At 37.5% G+C, this 21074-nt stretch overlaps 1 pseudogene; it reads left to right on the forward strand.

Annotated features, from left to right (window-relative positions):
- The first annotated feature begins 11622 nt into the window (after positions 1 to 11622).
- LOC121398799 lies at positions 11623 to 18982 on the forward strand (annotated as a pseudogene).
- The last annotated feature ends 2092 nt before the right edge of the window (positions 18983 to 21074 follow it).

A 21074-nucleotide genomic window follows, 5' to 3' on the forward strand; every position in this document is an offset into this window, starting at 1 on the left:
TTACAACAAATCACCTTAGCAAATATACTTCCTATGACATGGTCTGACCATGCCCCTGTGATGATAATACGTTCTCTTTCAAAGTCAGCTCAAACCAGGCATGCATGATGGTTAAATGAATCCCTCCTAACTGATACCACCCTGACATCTACAATTATAGATGATCTACAGGAATACTGGGAAAATAATATAGATGAAGAACTCTCAATGGGTACTATATGGGCCGCCCATAAGGCAGTTATAAGAAGTTCCTTCATAAAATTGGCTACCCAAAAAAAGAAAGAATTTATTCAAACAAATAATTACCTGGAAAGTCAAATAAGAAGATTGGAATCTGACTTCATCCCCCTCCACTTTGGATAAATTAAATAAAACTAGACAACAAATGAAAACATTATTACAAAAAAAGGCAGAGAAAGCTTTTAGATGGACACAACAAAAGTTGTTTTTATTGAAGGATAAGCCAAACTGATACTTAGCAAATAAACTGAAAAATTAACAAGGCTATCGCCCTATAACAACCATAATTACACCCTCTGGCACCCATCTTAAAGCAAACCACCTGTAAGGTCACATGAGCCAATTAACAGAGTTAACAGGAGTTCTGCCTTTTGCTTCCTCACTTCTACCTGTTACAGTTAGTGTTGTAGTATTTCTGGTCAGGTGATCTCTGAGACAGCACAGATAGAGTCACGAAATGGTGGTTCAAGGCAAGAGATGTAAAAGGGCAATATTTATGTAAATATATATTCCAGTTTGGTAAGATTCTTTAATATGTCATTCAATTTGATATAAACTATCTGTTGCTTAAGTATTCATTTTGGGGGTATAGTTTTCCTTTAATAAACCAGCCGATATATCTCAGGAATTTCACAAATTCTATGAAAACTTGTATGTTACAACTGCTTTGCCAGATAGACAAATAAGGGATCAATATCTTGATCAAATCAAACTCCCCAAATTTTCTTCATCGGAAAAGGAATTGCTTAATAATCCTATATCTGAAGAAGAAGAAACTAAACAAGCTATTCATACCCTTAAAAATAAGTAGAGTCCTGTACCAGATGGGCTACCCTCCAGCTATTACAAAAAATCAGGAATTCCTAATTCCACATCTCTTAGGGGCAGATTTATCAAGGGTCGAAGTGAATTTGAGGGAATTTTCGAAAAAATTTTAGGAAACTTTGACCATCAAATAGGATACTATGACTTCGAATTTACTTCGACTTCGATTCGAAGTAAAATCGTTTGACTATTCGATAATCGAAGTACTGTCTCTTTAAAAAAACTTCGAATTCAATACTTCGCCAACTTAAACCTGCCGAAGTGCTATGTTAGCCTATGGCGACCTGCTAGAGCATATTTCTAAGTTTTTGGGTTTCGAAGGAAAATCGTACGATAAAATTGATGTACGATACGATGTACGATGTACGATGAATAAAATCCTCCGACTCCGAATTCGAATGTCGGAGGATTCTATTTGATGGTCAAATTTCAAAGTATTTTCCACTTTGAAATTCGACCCTTGTTAAATCTGCCTCTTTGTGTTATTCAACAACATGTTAGCAGGACATTCGATTCCTTTAGATATGCTTCAGGCCAACTTATCCCTTTTACCAAAGCCGAATACAGACCCAACTAAAGTACAGAACTACAGACCCATATCAGTCTTGAATGTTGTAAAATTATTCTCCAAAATTCTCTGCCTTCGACTAAATAAATTGATGCCAAAGTTGATACACAATGATCAGTCTGGATTTATCCAAGGCAGGCAAACTTCAGATGCTTTTCGAAGATTGATTAATATAATTCATGATGCCAATGTAACAAAATCCCCTTTACTAATACTTATGCTAGATATTTACAAAGCATATGACTCTGTATCGTTGCCATACTTGTTTAATATTCTCCCCAGATACAATATATCAGGCCCTTTTGTAGATGGCTTACGTGTTTTTTATAATAACCCTATGGCCTCGATAAAAATGTTTAATATACCATCCTCAAATTTCAAAATTAACAGAGGAACGAGATGAGTGCCTACTTTCCCCACTCCTCTTTGCCCTTGCAATAGAGCCGCTTGCATGTATAATACGAGAAGAAATTAATATCAAAGGCTACAACAAGGGCACAAAAATTACAAACTTGGCCTTTATGCAGATGGCCTATGCCTGACAATAAATAATCCGTTAACCAGGCTTCCCAATCTTTTTCAAAAATTGGATACATTTCAACTCATTTCAGGCCTTAAAGGGCACCTATCAAAGCCAAAATCAAACACATATTAACAATCTGACCAGTACAAGCTAAACACGTTTAATCAAACTACATATATAGTTTTTTGAAAAAACCGCATGTTTTAAAAAAATCCCTTACTTTGTCAAATGGGTTCTTTCACTGAGGGAGGCCATACTGAGACTATAACAGAGACTCTAATATGCAAATTTCAGGAGCATGCTCAGATTGTAACACTGCTTTGAGTATTCTACCCAGAATGCCTTGTTTTAGTAAACTCCTCCACTAGAAGTATCAGGAGATTTCCCTATCTTGTCCCCTGCTGTGATGTCATTATGCAAATGAAGGGCACACACTAACTTCCAGCAGGTGGCAGCACTACTGAACAGCAGCTAACACACAGGTTTGGCTGATTTGAAAATAGCTTAGAAGGGTTGATAAGCAACAAGGAATTTCAACTGAGCATGTGCGAGATTTCAGAGCTACAGTTGGCTGGGAAGATATAGGTAGGAGGAGCCAGTGAAATCCAAGATGGCTGCCTCAGCTAGAACTGCAGTGGAGATAGGGGAGATCTTGCAGAAGGAATAGTGAGCTGATCATTTACATTATACAAACAATTCCAACTGTTTTAAAAATCGGATTTCTTGAACTTTCACATAGTGTATTTACTTAGTAAATGATTTTGGTCATGATTGGTGCCCTTTAAGGTTAATTTAAATAAAACGGAAGCCATGCCAATTCATATACCTTCACCTCAAGTCAAATTATTACAACTGAATTTTCCATTTCAATGGAAACAATGTTTTCTAGGATACTTAGGAATCAAAATAACCAAAGATTATAATACTTTATACAAAGCCAATTTTCCTTCAGTGATCCGACAATTGCAATCTAAGCTTACTTATTGGAACAAATTGCCACACTCCTGGTTCGGCCGCATAACCTCTTTACGCATGTTGATACTACCAAAAATCCTTTACTTATTCCGCACTTTACCTACAGAGATCGAAAGCAGCCAGAATGGCTCAGTCAATTCTATGGCAAGCATCATCAAATACAATACCCTGGGTCGATTTTGAGAATTCTACTGTCTCACCAATCAAGACCTCAGCCTTGCTTTGGCTAACTAGCCAGAATATACGATCATATAATATAGAAAATCCGATTGTAAGACTGCATTTTAGGATATGGAGATCAGTGAAACAAAACCTTTTGCAACATGAATCACATTGCAATCTGCAACCAATTACAGGCAATCCAGACTTCCCACCTGGCTTAACAGCACAATCTTTCATATGGTGGTTGAACAAGAAATATCTCAAAATAAAGGACTTACTCACTACCAAAGGATTTATCTCACATGCTCTCTTACAAGAATCTTATAACATTCCCTCTGTGGGACTATATCGCTAAAATCAACTATTACGTTTTTACATTCAGCAATCCACCTTTAAACCAACTATGGAAAGCTCATTATTTGAATCCAGATGCAAGAACCCTGAATGCACTACTAAGGGAACTTCACAGATTTATGCTCAGTTGGCGGGAATTAACCCCGGAAAACATACCGACATATACACAATTATGGGACAAAGATCTTTCCACTACTATATCACCAGAAAAATGGAAGAGAATTTGGAGCTTAATACAACACCTTTCTCCAAATATCAGTATTAAAGAAACAGCATATAAGGTAATTATGACATGGTACACTACTCCAATACAAAAGCAAAAGTATTTACCAACCTTCTTAGATACCTGCTTTAGGAACTGCCAAGAGAAAGGGACATACTTTTACTCATGAATTGCCCAATTGTAACAAAATTATGGACAGAAACATTCCTGATGGCATCACTAATTTTCAACACACAACTCTCTCCAGACCTAGAAAATGCTCTGCTCTGTCTACCCTCTAAAAAACTCACTAAATTGCAGAATGCATTGCTGTCACAAATCCTAGCAGCAGCAAGGTGGACAATAGCTTTAAATTGGCTATCCTCATCTTGAGCGGTATCACAAATGAAGTCCAGGGTGGATCACACACATTAACTATCTTACCTTATGGGAGCTATGGGAAAACTTTAAGAAGAATCATCAACTCTAATTTAAAATAAGACTAAGGGGCAGATTTATCAAGGGTCTAATTTCGAAGCAGAAAAAAGCCTTGAAATTCAACCATTGAATTGGAATACTTCAACTTCGAATATCAAAGTTGAAGTTTTTTTACATCGAATTTTGCCATTTGCGGTCAAAGTAAAATCGATCGATCGAATGATTAAATCCTTCGAATCGAGCCATTTTCTGTCTTTCTCAACCTAACTTATTGTTAGCAGAGAGCTGATCTGAACTGATGTGCAGCTTCTCTGTAAGTGAGGACAGACCAACTTCTGTGTGAACTGTAACTTGGTTACTTTATAGAACTCAGCATAACATGTCTGCAACAGGAACTTTTCATAGAGAGTATACACAGGAAGAGGAGGAAGAAAAAAATCACACAGGGTTACAGGTCAAACATGACATCACATTGCTAAGCAACAATAGACCCTCCCTGCATTAAGTAACATGCACTGGAACAGTCTCTGACTGTTGAGTCCCTCAAAAGGTGATATTTCACATCAATATGTTTAGTACGCTGGTTCACCTTTTCTGTTTGTGACAACTTAATACATCCTTGGTTGTCTTCCAAGAGTAGGGTTGGTTCGTGTATCTCCATACACGAGACATCAAGAGTTGATATAACCAGATAACTTCTTGACAAGATTGTGCTGCTGCAATATATTTAGCTTCCGTTGATGATAAGGCTACTGTGGCTTGTTTTCTACTGGTCCAACATATGGTGCCTTTTCCAAGTTTAAAAATCCTGTAGTTGACTTGTGATCTTTTACATCACCTGCCCAGTCTGCATCTACATAACCAGTTAACTTTGCTATGTGTATTGCTGGTAATTTGATCTTATTATTGATAGTCCCTTTCAGGTATTGTCACGGTCGGCACCCAACACCATAATAAATGGCAAGCACCCTGGTCTTGGCTTGTACTTCACCTGTAGTGTGACTGCCTTTGGCCTCGGGAGGAGCCCTCAGCTACTTGGATGCCACCAGGACTTAAACGAGAGGTGCAAGGCTAGGGGTTCTGGATAGGCAGAGGGGCACGACTGTTAGCGAGAGTCTTTTAGGCCAAAGGTTGCGGTACAAGATGTTAGGCAATAGAGTAGTCAGATCGGGCTTGGTCGGGCAGGCAGAGAATAAACAAAGTCAGGCAGACAAAGGTCAAACCAGGAAGTCAATCAGAGGGGTTAAGCAGAATCGAAGTCAGTAATCAGGCAAGGGGTCAGGATACAGAATGTAGAATCATCAAAAAGCCAGACAGGGGTCAAAACAGGTAATCAGGAAGAGGTTCAAACAGAATAGCAACAGCTAACAGCACCAGGAAACAAATCCTATAACGGGCAATGAGGGTAGTGTACTGTGGCTTTAAATACATTAGAATTTCGTGCCACTGCGCACTGGCGTAATGACGCCAGGGTGAATGCGCCTGTAAATTACACAGAGGCGCACCGCGCGCACCCTAGTTATTCAGTACGGAAGAGGATGCGGCAATGGAAAGAGCTTGTGGCGGGTGTCCCCCCACTAGACCACCAGGGCAAGTACTTTTTATTACAGGTATTTTATGATACGGTTTACCGCATTTCAATCACGATGTGATGGAGCTGAAACTTTTCTGCAAAGTATTCCTACTGCTACAGCAATGTCTGGTCTTGTCACTGTCACTATGAAAAACAATTTGCCAAAAACCTTTCGATATTGGTGGTTGTCTGTCAACAATCGCTCACCATTTGTTTTTCAGATATTCAACTTCCATAGGCGTTTTCACTTCCTTTGCTTCCTCCATTCCACAATAGGTTATCAGTTCTTGAATTTTAATTTTCTGATTAAGTAGGAAACTTCCATCCTCATCTCTCTCAATTTGTATTCCAAGGTAATATGTGACATTTCCCAAATCCTGCATTTCAAAGTTTGCCTTTAGTATCTGAACAATATCATCACTGTCCCCTTCTTGCTCATAACAGACTAAAACATCATCCACATAGATCAATACATATATCCATCTGTTGACTTCTTTCTTACTGTAAAGACATGGATCTGCCTTGCTTCTGGAAAATCCTCCATGTAAAATGACTTGATTTATTTTATCATTCCAGGCTCTGACAGCTTGTTTAAGTCCATATAGGCCCTTAAGAAGCTTGCATACCAAATCTATGGTTTCTGGATTCACAAAACCAGGTGGTTGTTCCATGTAAAGGTCTTCATCAATTTCACCATTAAGAAATGCAGTTTTCACATCTAGGTTTCTTACTTGCATACAGAAAAATGCCTTACCCTTTAAACAAAACAGGGATTGTTTGTCCATATATTGCAATATATTTAAGCTGGCCAACTACGTCAAAGTCATCCCATATCTGGCCAGTCCTATGCTCAATTTCCATCTGATTCATTAAGAATTCTATAGTTTCATTATACATTTTATAAAAGGGACAAATACGTTTTACCTGCAACTTACTAGCTGCTTTCAAAGTAAAACTCCCAAACTTGGCTGCCCTTTCATTAGACACCAGTGGGATCACCTGACTATAGTTGGAGAGGGTGGGAGCTACAACATGGAGCTGGTCACTGCTCCTGTAGAACTATAACAAACAAGGGAAAGTTGTGCTCACCACTAGTTTTTAAAACCATTAGGCGGGGGGTGAAGCGAGGCTGTGACCACAAAATACATATAGACAATTACAAGAGTCCTCAGCACTCAACCCATTATCAATATATTTAAGACAGAGACATTTTGTGCATACTGCTACTGAAAAATGCCTTACCCTTTAAACAAAACAGGGATTGTTTGTCCATATATTGCAATTTATTTAAGCTGGCCAACTACATCAAAGTCATCCCATATCTGGCCAGTCCTATGCTCAATTTTCATCTGATTCATAAAGAATTCTATAGTTTCATTATACATTTTATAAAAGGGACGAATACGTTTTACCTGCAACTTACTAGCTGCTTTCAAAGTAAATCTCCCAAAATAAAAGGGAAGCCAAGTTTGGGAGTTTTACTTTGAAAGCAGCTAGTAAGTTGCAGATAAAAGGTATTCGTCCCTTTTATGAAATGTATAATGAAACTATAGAATTCTTAATGAATCAGATGAAAATTGAGCATAGGACTGGCCAGATATGGGATGACTTTGACGTAGTTGGCCAGCTTAAATATATTGCAATATATGGACAAACAATCCCTGTGTTGTTTAAAGTGTAAGGCATTTTTTAGTAGCAGTATGCATAAAATGTCTCTGTCTTAAATATATTGATAATGGGTTGAGTGCAGAGGACCTCTTGTAGTTGACTATATGTATTTTGTGGTCACACCCTCATTGCACCCCCGCCTAATGGTTTTAAAAAATAGTGGTGAGCGCAACTTTCCCTTGTTTGTTATAGTTATACAGGAGCAGTGACCAGCTCCATGTTGTAGCTCCCACCCTCTCCAACTATAGTCAGGTGATCCCACTGGTGTCTAATAAAAGGGCAGCCAAAATGTATAATGAAACTATAGAATTCTTAAGGATTTTAAAAACTAGTGGTGAGCACAACTTTCCCTTGTTGGTTTTGTAGGTATGTTGCTGTGGTTATTGCTTCTCCCCAGAATTTGTTTGGGAGGTTGGCATCATTTACAGCAGGGGGAGCCCCCACCTTACTTACCAGCCATGCAGAATTCAAGCAGCTTTGTTTATGATGATCCCTAAGCAGCCCAGACCACACTGAGCATGTGCAGGGTCAGGCAAAGATGTTTAACAAAGTTACAAGATGACAGCCCCCCTATGGCCAATTTTGAAAGCATAAATCATTTGTTTGATTAGGCTTTGTGGTGCAGTAAGTTCATGCTTATGTTTAGTATACAAAATACAGCATTTCTAGCCTTATTATATTTTAGGCTTTCCTTGTCCTTTAATTTCCTCCATTATTCCTCTGAGCTGTTCTGCATTTGAAGTTGCATTTAAATGTTCCTGCATTTCCTGAATTTTCTGCAGTCTCATGCTGTATAGCAGATACAGTTTACTGTTTAAGTTTAGTCTCTTATGAAGTGCCTGTAGTGCATTCCACATACCTTTTGCTGTAGATCCTTTTCTGATGTGAATCAGTTGATCATCTTCCAACAGAGTTTTAATAAATAGGCCCCTTAGTGATGGCACATACAGGTAGTAAACAGCTTAAACCAAATGTGTACAGGTGTTGAGGTTGGACACTTCTATTTGAGCACCATAATCTGGCAAATTTTATTGAACTTGTTTCATTTTGTTTCTCAGTTTTTTCCATGGTAGAAAGTTATCATGTCATATTGCTAGAAATGCTTTATGTGTTAGGTAGGTCAAGACTGACAAACTGAAAATCAAATGGTATAAACTATAAGCAATACTGTAATTAGAATATTTCCTCCAGAATAAACCACAATATACAGGGAGCATATTTGCCACAGCACGATTATAGCATGATTATACACTGTTATTCCTTGTTTTTATATCAGGAATAATATATACAAATCAAGTATTGATAATGCATTGAAGAGAGTTGTAGAAAATGGCACCTTTTAAAAAAAAAAATTTTCTTTTTATTGAAAAAATAACACCAACACAGTTCATAGTGTGAACGAACGCCAGCAACGGTCCTGTTCGCTAGTGAGTTGTCGTCTACACCTGTTAGTAAATTGGCAATGTCCCTGTGGTTAGGATTTCTGGTGAAATGTCGCTAGCATTAGCCACTTCGCCCTTTAGTGAATCTGCCCCCATGTATTTAAACGTGTATCTTTCTTCCCTATGCTCCATGTTAAACTGGCCTATACTGTTTAAAAGCAGCCATTTTGTGAAGCGTTTGTTATATTTTGTTTTCAGACATAAGATGGCACCCTCCACACCAGGTACACCAAGACAGTATGCTAGGCACTTTGGTTGAGACAGCCATGTGGATCAGAGCTGGAAGTTTAACATCTTGTTAAATAAACTCTACTTCCAAATTCTTTTGTGTTTTGGGGGGGGTCAAGGCTTTATATGGCCCTACAGTAAAAAATCCAACAAGATTTCTCACCCAATTCAGGTTGGCCAGATTATTGTTCCCTTTGGCCAACAAACATGTTTTAATAGGGGACTATGAAAAACCCATCAGGACAGGATACTCAGGTCTTCATCTGACTGGATTTTTAAAACTTTTCAACAGAATCTTGTAAACATTTGGCATTAGTAAACTTTCATTCCACTCAAAATATTCCCTATTTATGGTAATATATTTTAAATGTCAAATTATTTTCATCAATCATAGTTCTCTTTCATTATATGATGCACTTTGTATTATACAACATATACATGCATACTTTTAATCGTATTTTTATGAAAAAGATATAAATTAAATAAAATAATCTTTATTTTCTTCTGTAGGAAAGCAAATACTGGACTGAGCTACGTGGGACAAAGCTATTCCTTTACACTGATAAACTGCAAGAAAAGGTTTGGTGCATTTTATTAAATCAAATACATTGAATAATTTGAATTCAAAAAGACCAACCGAAATTAAGTTGAAGTTTTTTTTTGGTCGAATAGGTCAGTTTTCGATCGTATAGGTCTGTATTCGGCCGAATTCGAATCATACGAATTGAATTGAATAGCCTTCCTATAGGCATTCTGTCAGGGGAGACAAATATGTGGGAAAAATTATATTGTTGTCAACAAAAGACAACTTTTGTCATCTGAAGACAGATTTTTAATAATAGTACTAGAAAAATCAGTTATACTTTTCACTTAAGACATCAGAAGATTAATTTTTTTGACAAGACTTGTCAGAGCTGAAAAATGTTTATTTAAAAGTTGCTGTTACACACAACTTATCTGTTATTTAGTCAATATCTAACATAATTATATAATATAATCTTATTCCACATAGAAAATGTATTACATAGACAAAAGGTTTTTAAATGCACTGACTTGAATTTTAAAAAAAATTATTCCCACGGCCTCATTCATACAGGATTTTTGACATTTGCTTTGTGTTTGAGTGATTGGAGATTGCTTCTATATGGTAGGGTCACTTGATAGTAGTTACTCACCACGTCGATGAAGTGGCCCAGGTGCACCGCCCTGGGCCCTCAGCACAAGGGGCGGACAAACCGAAATCTCAAATTGGAGCAGGCACTCAGGGGCAAAAAACTTCCACCAGGCAGATGTTCAAATGTGAAGAAGTTTATTGTGTCAAAACAGCCTGACGCGTTTTGTGTTCCAAACACTTAATCATAGGCTAAACTACTAGAGCCATGCCTCAAATATTTATACATCAATCGTCCAATCAAATCAACACCCCAATTACCAGTCCACCCAATCCCATGAAACTCTACCCAGGTGCATCAAATGAGACTCCAACTTAGTTAAATTAGATCAAGGTCAAACCAGGGTTCAAAAGGAAAAGGTCATCAGTAACCATATTTGTACACCCTTTTCTGAATGGAGTTCCATATTGGTGCACCCGAGAAAAGCTTTCAATCATTAGTGTAAATAAATACACAAATACATGAATACATAAAAACCAGTGGATTTGATAAGCCCTAAGTCTGTGCAATATCAGCAATAAATATGAATATAAATACATGTATCAAAATTGTACAAAAGAGAGCTATTGATCAAAGCATCTAATAAGAAAACAGTTGAAAATGGTAGGAAACCACCTTAGAATGCCACATAAACAGAAAGGAAGTGAAGGAATTGTTTAAAATAAATAAAGGAAAACTCCGGGAGACTAATAAAAGATATCTCTAAGCTTACAGTACAATCTAGTTAATGAGCAAAAGAGGCAATCAAATAATTAGAAGTAACAGGATACATCATATTCACTGTTTAGGCCCATCGGAGACCTCGTAGCCAAAAAAAAAATCCACTTGGTCTCTAAATAAAGCAATTTTCTAATAGGGTCCCCCCCCCTCTCTGGTCAGGTATTAATCTTTGGATTCCTTGAATCGAAAAGTGATCCAAACTGCCATTGCCGCAATGCAAAAAATGGGTGGCTACCCTCGTGTCAATTTTGTTTTTGATGTTGTTAATGTGTTCTCTAGCCCGTTCTTTTAAGGACCTGCTTGTTTGACCAACATATTGGATACCACATTTTTTACACGCAATTAAATAAATAACACAACGGGTATTACAATTGATGTATTGGAGATTGCGGTACATAATCTCTTTGGAACTGCACACACCATTAGGTAACAAATTAAAATATTGGTAGCATATTTTACATCCTTTTCCCCTGTGCATACAGTTCTATCTATTCACAGCTTCATGTCTGTACAAGTTCAGCAAACTACAATTATGCAGATGTCAACACACAAAAGCACAAACTTCCTGCTGTTGCTGGACTACAGTACCCAGTATATGTCAAAATTTGACAACATGTTTAAGAATGTTGGGCGCTATGGAGAAATTGTGCATGTGTGTAATGCCACTGGAATTTTTCATAAATGTTCCTTTTCTTTAACCCATTTTTATTTCCTTTCTTCCTTTTGCATAAAATCATTGTCATTCACTTCTACATGGTTTTGACCGGTTTTAGCTGTAGTATTTTTGGATTGTTAGCTGCTTCAGAGCATAATAAATCTCTAAAAATGTGTGTTTTTCTTGACCAGAAAAATTTGAGGTTTAATAAATAGATCCCTTACTGTATACTACCACACATTTCTAGCAAAGCAATGGACATGTGATAATTTTCAGAATGTAACTTCCTTATTTCCTTCTTATTATAATTTCCTCATATTGACCTTAAAAGTAAAAATAAGATGTATAACACTGTAACAGGCCCAGACTGGCAATCTGTGGGTTCTGGCAAATGCCAGAGGGGCTGCTTAAAATGCGATAGAAAGTCAGTATTTATTGGGCTGGTGGGGGCAGTTTGGGGGCTGATTGGGCCTCTGTTTACATGAAATGCCAGGGTCTATTTTAATTCTCAGTCCAGACCTCAGTCTGTGATAACAGAATCAATCACATCTGGGTGCCCTGGTGTTACAAACTAAACACATAAGCATCAAAAATAGAAACTCAGTAAACTATGGGCTGAGCCACTAAAAAAGCTTTTAGAATAGTGATGATGATTAGTTTTGATGAAATTATTTGTAACATATTTAATCTGACAAAAAGGTTAAAAAACCCTATATTGTAGCTAATATCTCTCTTTTTTAATGGACAAGGACCTGCCAGTACACTCCTAAAACACTCCTAACCAGAATGTAGTCGTCTCTTGATGGGGCTGCATATGTCCGGAATATGATTTTAACAGATTATACTAATTTACTACAGCACATGGCATGGGTGGACAAATCAAGCAAGATCTTCTTGTTTGGTGACCTAGAATCTTCCCATCTGACCAACTCAACCACTAATGTCTGAGCCCCAGGTTCCTGTAAAGGACCACCATCTAGCTTGGCCTAGAACCTTTTTTATCTACATTCAGTGTTGTTCTTCTGGAAGGCACATTGGTTGCTATTGGTTTATGCACCTTGGCAAAATATGTGCCTTTTATTTTATAGGAGGATAAAACTCAACAAGTAACATTTTGAAAAAAAATCTTATCTTAGGACATTTTCTTAATTCTTAGGACCTCAGGGCTCTAAAGGGAAGATCAGGAACAGGCAAAGCTAGATGAGCTACCCATCTTCACCTGAGCACATCCCTGCCCTCTCCGATGCGTGAGAGTGCTTGATTGTGCTATTGCACACACACTGATAAGTGGGAGGGGAGGGGGCCCAAAGTATAAAGAAAATTGCTGCCGGAATTCAAGATATTCCATGGTCTGAACTAAGAGAGCACAGGCAGAAAAGATATGTGCCCAGTGCCCCTCAACCATTGTGCCCTAGGCACATACATGTCTCTTATGCCTACCCCTAGTTCCCGCCCTAACTCTGCAGATTTTCAGAACACCAGAAGATATTGATCTGCGGTCATTGGTTTCGGTGACAAATGGATGTACAGAACTGAAACAATCAACTGAGTTAATTTTGACATTGGAGAAAGATTTATCTAAAGGTGGGTTAATCAACCTTTACTACATAGAGATGCCTTATTGGTGTCACGTACCAGCCAGTAACACATTATAATAATATATAACACTCTTGAGAAAAATCAGGTATGCTGATACCTGTATTTTAATCACACCTAGACCAGGGTTTCTGGATAAGAGATTCCATACCTACATTCCATAATACATGGAATGTACACGATGTCCAACCTTCAGGTCACCATCTGTGGTTTAATTAAAATGCCCAGCACTCCCTCTAATTTTGTCGAAACATGTCAAGTTCTTTATATAAATTTTTTTTTTTAAATATATATTTTAATTTATTTTCAGTAGTGTAGCATTCTTTGTAAGATGTTGATTTGGTCTTTATTAGTGATGGGGGAATTTGCGCTGTTTCGCTTCGGCAGAAAATTCGCGAATTTTGCGCGAAATTCGCGAAACGGCAAAAAATTCGCGAAACAGCGCCGGCGTCTCGTTTTTGACGCCGGCGTCCGTTTCTTTGACGCCGGCGGGCGTTTTTGACACCGGCGTCCGTTTTTTCGACGCTACCGAAATTTTTTTTGATGCCGGCGAATTTCTTCGGGCGAATTTTCGCGGGCGTTTCGCTGGTTTATTCGCTGGCGGCAAATCGCACAAATTTGCCGCGAATTCGCGCCTGGCGAATAAATTCGCCCATCACTAGTCTTTATGGTGGCAGTTTGACTTTACTTAATCCTTTTGTATTTACTATTGTTCCTGCTCTAGACCTTAGGAGCAATTTTCACAGTATATAGCACAATTGGATCCTTACTTAGAACAAGCTTGTGGTAGTATAACTGCCCACTAATCCTAACCAGTCAAATTTACCAGATTTTTAGCTAGTAGCTGCCACAGCTCCAATAATATAAATGGCCTACCTTCTAAATGAACCTCCACATAAAACAGGTATGGGACCTGTTATCCACAATGCTCAGGGCCTGAGGCTTAACAACTCTTTATGCAATTTGGACCTTCATACAGTACCTTAAGTCTATCATGTAAACATTAAATAAACCCAATATGCTGGTTCTGCTTATAATAAAGATTAAGTATATCTTAGTTTGGATCATGTACAAGGCACTGTTTTATTATTATAGTGAAAAAAGGAAATATTTTTTTAGAATTTGTATTATTTGGATAAAATGGAGTCTATTGGCGTAATTTGGACCTTTCTGGATAACGGATATCTGGATAAGGGATCCCATACCGATATTTTACTATTAAAACAGTGACTCAATACCTTATTGTTTAGGAGGGAATTGTTTTAAAAGTCCTGCTTTATGTGATTTAATTTGCCAATAACTAGATACACAAAATCTACAGAGCCACTGTTATAACTGCAGCCTGGAATGCTGTTCCCTTTTTTAATAATAATTGCCCCTTGGTCCAACATTTTAGTTGGTGAATGACTACATATTACCATATGTGACCTTTTGGAGGCCTTTAGTTAATCCTGCAGATTATTTGTTTCAGTTTCTTTCTTTGTTATCCTCGTGTTTTTATATTGTGCAGATAGCTGAATATTTAGTGATTCTGTATGTTATTCTTAACATTTTATGTTATGTTGCACAGACAGAAACACCAGAAGATGTTGAGGAATGGAAGGGCTTCATTCTTACAGTGGTAGAGGTAAGCATAAAGTTAAATTAGATACTGAAATGTATAAAAGGCTTGTACATACTCATAATTGTCCTGTATCGTTGGTTTACTAATTACAAAATGGTACATCACATATTTGTTAATAGTAAGTGACCAGAAGTTACCAAATTATGAGGCTGTCCCCTATGATCACCCACTCTGAAGACCAATTCTTTATTTACTGATAATGCTGAATGCAAAGCACTGTTACTGTTAAAGCCATAGGGGCAAATTCACTATGCGCCAAAAATGCGCGAGGGGCGGCTTCACCGCACTTCGCCAGGCGTAGTTTCGCTGCTCAAACTCACTAAAATCCGAAGTTGCGCCCAGGGAGGCAAAAGGTAGAGAAGTTGTGCTAGCGTTAATTCATCAAGCAAAGCGAAGTTATGCTAGCGATGTCTAATTTGCATACGGTGCCAAGTTAAAGTACAATGGGCATATATGTAGCAGCAAATACATTACACTACACAAGCCTGGGAAAGCTTCATAAAATAAAATAGAGTTGTTATTTTGCCCTATACATGTGCCCACTGTATAGTTTATGTGCCATATGTTAGGAAATGTAGGGGGGAAGGAGAGTACCCCCAAAAAAATCTACAATCTTTTTCAGCTTATCACCCTTAGAAAAGTTAAAGACGCCAACTTTTATTGAAGCAAGTCTTATCTACTCTATTGCACTTCGCCTGGTGTAAGGGTGCGAAGTGGCGCTAGAGTAGGTCCACTTCGCTAGCGAATTTACGCCAGCACCCGTTAGTGGCAAAATCACGTCATGCTGGTGAATTTTCGCTAGCGTTTGCCACTTCGCCCTTTAGTAAATTTGCCCCATAGTTTCATATGTTATTTTGCATAAGAGGGTTTGAACAAATGTTGGCCTGAAAACATTTTACAGTTTCAAAGGAAAACAAGATGAATTTACAGTATGAACTGTAAACTACCTAATATACAAAATCATTGTAGAAACAAACTCTCAGGAATTCCCTGTAGGGAAATTTTGCTTAGGTATGTTTACATTGCAGTTATTTTTACTTTAAGTTTTTTATCTTTGTTAAACATATAGAGCTGTGTGTAGCCTTATGTTATTTACGAATAAGAGTGCAGCCAACTTTAAGCAAGCTCTTTAGTTCCCTGCGGGTCTCCGGTTAACTTCAGCTCGATTTTGGTGCAGCTTGCTATTAGCTGCTGAAGGAGCGAGGAGTCTGCAGGACTGGTCTGTGGAACGCCGCCATCTTTTGGCGAGTTGTTGAAATTTTGCAGCGATATGTCTCTGTCAGGACTTTAAAACTTCCTCTCTTTAATTAAAGAGAGTCAATTTCTGTGGAAAACATTGTTTTTTCTTACTCTTTTTTGTCATGGGAATGTGAGGTGCGGCGGCCATTTTCTCCTTTCTTCATAGTGCTGGACAATAATTTAATCGAACTGTTATAGGAGACTTCAGCATAATGGAAACTCTACTCAAATAAATACTATTCAACCTAGTTTCTCAATTAATGACTACATAGCTATTGCAAAGGTGGTTGCTAAATTGGTTAATCCTACTATTGAAGCTTATATCAAGTCTTCAATTAATAAGGCTGTTGAAAATGTACAGGAAAGTCTACACGATATCTCAGAAATGCTCTCCTCACATAAGGATCAAGTAAAGACGTTCAAGAGACTAAAGTTCCTAAAGTTCAGGAAGATTCTCTTTCCACTTCTAAACTTTTGAAGGATATGGGAAAGAATGTTTTGGATTTACAGCTTAAAGTCAATGACCTGGAGAACAGAACCAGAAGAAGAAGGTTTATTGGAATCCCGAAATATTTCAATATAGAGGCTCTAATTATACTTGTTACAAAAACCATTCTAATTATTCTTTACATTCAAGATAAACTACCTAACATAAAAATTGAGCGAATTCATCTTTTGGTCCCGTCTAGGGAAAATATGAATCTTAAACCACGTGCTGTCATTGCTAAATTTCTAGATTATTCTGAAAAAACGCTGATTTTTCAAACATACAAAAAATTTAATAATCTGGAAGTAGATGGTAAAAAAATCCTATTATTTCAAGACTACTCAGCTATCCTTTCTCAGAAGAGAAAGGAATTCTCTAACATCTGTCAAACTCTATCTAAGCTCTCCTTGAATTATCCTTCTAGACTAAGAAGAATTGACCTTGGAGTCAAGCATAATCTCAAATATTAATCTTATTCCTAAAGACAGTAAGGATCCCTTGTTGACTCCATTTTACCGCCCAATCTCTTTAACTAACCAGGACTTTAAAATTTCTACTAAAATTATATCCGACAGATTAGCAGACATCCTTCCTGAAATTATTTCTCCTTTTCAGAATGGGTTTATTAGGAAAAGGTCAGGTATTAAAAATATTAGGTAAATTCATAGTGCCATTTATTTTTCTAAAAAGTATAACATCCCATGTTTCTTAGTTTAGATGCTGAAAAAGCATTCGATAATGTTAATTGGAAGTACTGCTTTGATTGATGTAATTTTTTTTGGCTTTAAAGGATATTTTATTTCTTTTTTTAGAGCAAATGTATTCTTCCCTCAAAGCTAGGATTATAATAGCTGGAGTTATGGGGTAAAATTGGTAAATTTCTTAATTAAAAACTAAACAGTGAAGTTAACTCATGAATTTGCACTGCTCAGTTGACTCCTTCTGCTAATTGTACTCTTATGAGGAAATACTGGAATAAATATAAACATTTTTATATTATTTGGTCATTGCAGCTACATGTAAATCTATTTTTTTGCATAGGATTCAGGAAAACTCCCTGGATCTAAAAGGTCTTTATGCTTAGATGAAGCAATACGCATATTTTAGATATGGTAATGTTGGTTTTAGGGGAAAAAAATTGAAAATGTTTTGAAAATTTGGTCTCCCTAATTTGACATTCTGAAGTCTGGTGATAAAGTTATAATTAGGAAATGTATATATTGTTCTGATGAAGATTCTTTTTACTCACCTATTTCTGATGGTATGTAAATTTTTTGATCATCAATTTAGCAAATGCTTTATTTGTCTGGTTGGTAGAGAGGAGGATTTATTTCTATTTTTTATTAATTTTTGATGAATCTTTGTTTAAAATCGACATTTGTTGCTTTATTCTCAAGGGATTGATATGTAATAATCTTTTTCTTTTATTTTGTAAACTGTTGGGCTTTATGTAAGTCAATATGTTGTTGATTTTGCTCTTACTGTTTATTTTGAAATACCAATAAAATAACTGTAGAAGAAAAAACAATATTTTGCAATTACTGTTTAACAGCACTGTCTTTTTACATTAGCTTTCTATTGACCTTGTTACCTGGACAAATATTCCAACTGATGGAAACTCTAGAGAAGGAAAAAGTAAGAAGAAAGGATGAACAAAATAAAGAAGACAGCTTTCCATCAGCTGAGTCTTATGAGGCATATGAAGATGTATCCAGAATGCCAGCGCAAGCTTAGTAACACTGTAACCAAACTGCATAATTGCTGAAAAACAGTTCAGTTTAGTAACCCTGTATTTTCTCCCTTGCTAAATAGCCACCTAAACCTTTTTTGAATCTAATTTTTCTGCTAGTAACATATTAATGCAGTTTGAGAAAAATACATTGAGAGCAACCATTTATTTCTACATGAAACCTGCCTAATTCTAGTTGATTCAGAGGAAGGCAAATAAAAAATACCTGTAGCTTCTTTAATTACCTCAAAGGTGGAAAAATTATTTTCTGAGTCTGACTCCAAGATGGCAATAGGACAAGTCGCTAGTGCTATGAATTATCTTTCATAGCCCATTTCCTCACTTGCTAAAACGATATACAACCCCTTTTTTAAGCTATCTAATGTATTTGCCTGTACAACTGTTTCAGGAAAAGAATTCCACATCTTCACAGCTCTCACTGTAAAAAAACACTTTTCACGTGTTAAGATCTTCTAAATGGAATGGATACCCTTTTTGGTCTGTTGGAAGTTCTATTGGTAAATAAAGCATCAGAGAATACCTCTTCTGCACATTGCATCTGCTTTGTCGTATGTAGTCTGATTATCTGTTCTTTGACACTTGCCTGTCCCTGACCTCTGCTAATTTGCTGCCTGTACTGACCTTTACCTGTTACTGACCATTCTTGCAGATCGTGACTTTATTGTTGAACTTCTGGCAGCACTAGGATGTGTGACTTAAGGTGGCCATACACAGGCCAATAAAAGCTGCCGACAGACCGAGTCGGCAGCTTATTGGCCCGTGTATGGGGCCCCCCGACGGGCTTCCCCAATCGAGATCTGACCGAAAGTCGGGCAAATCTCGATCGGATGGGACTAAAAATCCCGTCTGATCGCGGCCGGATCTGTTGATTGATGCGGTCCTGCGATCCGACCGCCTGTTACTATTCGTTAGGATCCGATCGTTGGGCCCTAGGGCCCAGGATCGGATCAGCCCAATATTGCCCACCTCAAGATGGGCATACCGGGGAGAGATCCGCTTGTTTGGTGACATCACCAAACGAGCGGATCTCTCCGTGTATGGCCACCTTTAGATAGGTGTGTATGCAATAGCCTTGTACTCAACCAATTGCATGACCTGTGTTTAGACCGTTGCTATAATATTAATTTTAAAAAAACACCACTTTTTCCTCTGAAGCTGACGTTTTTATGGTTTATGATAATGTAAATGTAAACCTTAGTTAGAGAGACTTATAGTCAGTAATGGGCAGTAGAAAGAGCTATAGTCAGAATTATTCCAAAGAAAATTATTAGAGCCAGACGGTTCTGTGTATGCGGTGCCACAGTTTATAGTGCCCAATTGTTTCTAACCTCAGTAAGGATAATTTAGTTGAGGAAATCACTAGATGTGAATACTGTTATGTTTGTTTCCCTTCTGATATGAATTTTATTCCTGCTCCCTACTCTACAATAAACCTTATGTTATTCAAAGTATTCCTTGTTAGAAGAACTGAAAATAATGTCTTACAAACAGTTACACATATCTCTGTAAAAAGGACCAAACTGAGTTTGATGCAAATACTCCTCAAAGATTTTGAATAACATGTTGAGAAATTCTAATCGTATTTGGACTATTCTCTAGTCGAAGTACACAAAAAAATAGCTCAAAATTCAAATTTTTTGAATTTGAAAATTCACCTTGACCTTTGATAAATCTGCCCATAATTGCTCACATGGATTGTGCAACCCTTCACCAACAGGAGAGTCATCTCTGAATCAATGGTTTCCACAAATGAAGAGCAAACCCTTCTTTTTTGTTTTTCATAACTCAAACAGAGGTGTGTGTGGGGTGATTTAGGCTGTGTGGGCTTGCATTAGCAACTGTTCCCAGATATGTAGGTACTTTTCTAACTAGATTTCTGGGGGGTGTTTGTATCAGACAGTCATATCAGCCCATACACCCCAGACTTTCTCAAATTTATCTGAGCAGTCTCTACTGATATATGTTAGCTTGTAAAAGGGGAGTGTTTGGTTTATTATAGATTTCCATCTCCTTAGGGTGGGTGATGTAGGTAACTTCCAAGTTAGGATAATAATTTTCCTGGCGTAATAATAAAGGAGTCTCAGCAGGGTGCGCCGGTATTTGTCCTGGACTATATTCTCCACTAAACCCAGTATACTTGCTTCTGGGGACCGCACGTTTGGCATGACTAGTGCTTCCACTACAAATGCCACTACTTTTCTCCAGAATTTATCAACCAGTGGGCAGGTCCAGAACACATGTAAGAATGTACCTGGACTTGTTCCGCATTTAAAACATAAATTGTCCAGCTTGAGGCCCATCGAGTGCAGTCTGGCCAGTTTGAGATAGGTTATATGGATTGTACGGTACTGTATCATAATATCATTACTACTAATCACCGAAGGTAGGTATGAGTGGGTAAGGTCATTCCAGTCATCAGAGTCTAGTTGTGGGAGATCTAAGGTCCATTTAGAGTAGCATTGTGCAAAGGTGTTACCTCTTTGAGTATTAAGGGTTGAGTAAGTGCGGGATACCAGTTGCTTATGGCTTGGTGACCTTTATAGCTCCTCTAGCCAAGACAGGGTTACCTTGGGGGTATCAGGAAATTGGCTATTAGCTGCATGTCTCATCTGTAAATATCTAAACCACATTGT

This window comes from Xenopus laevis, chromosome 1S, assembly GCF_017654675.1.
Source record: "Xenopus laevis strain J_2021 chromosome 1S, Xenopus_laevis_v10.1, whole genome shotgun sequence".
Classification (NCBI taxonomy): domain Eukaryota; kingdom Metazoa; phylum Chordata; class Amphibia; order Anura; family Pipidae; genus Xenopus; species Xenopus laevis.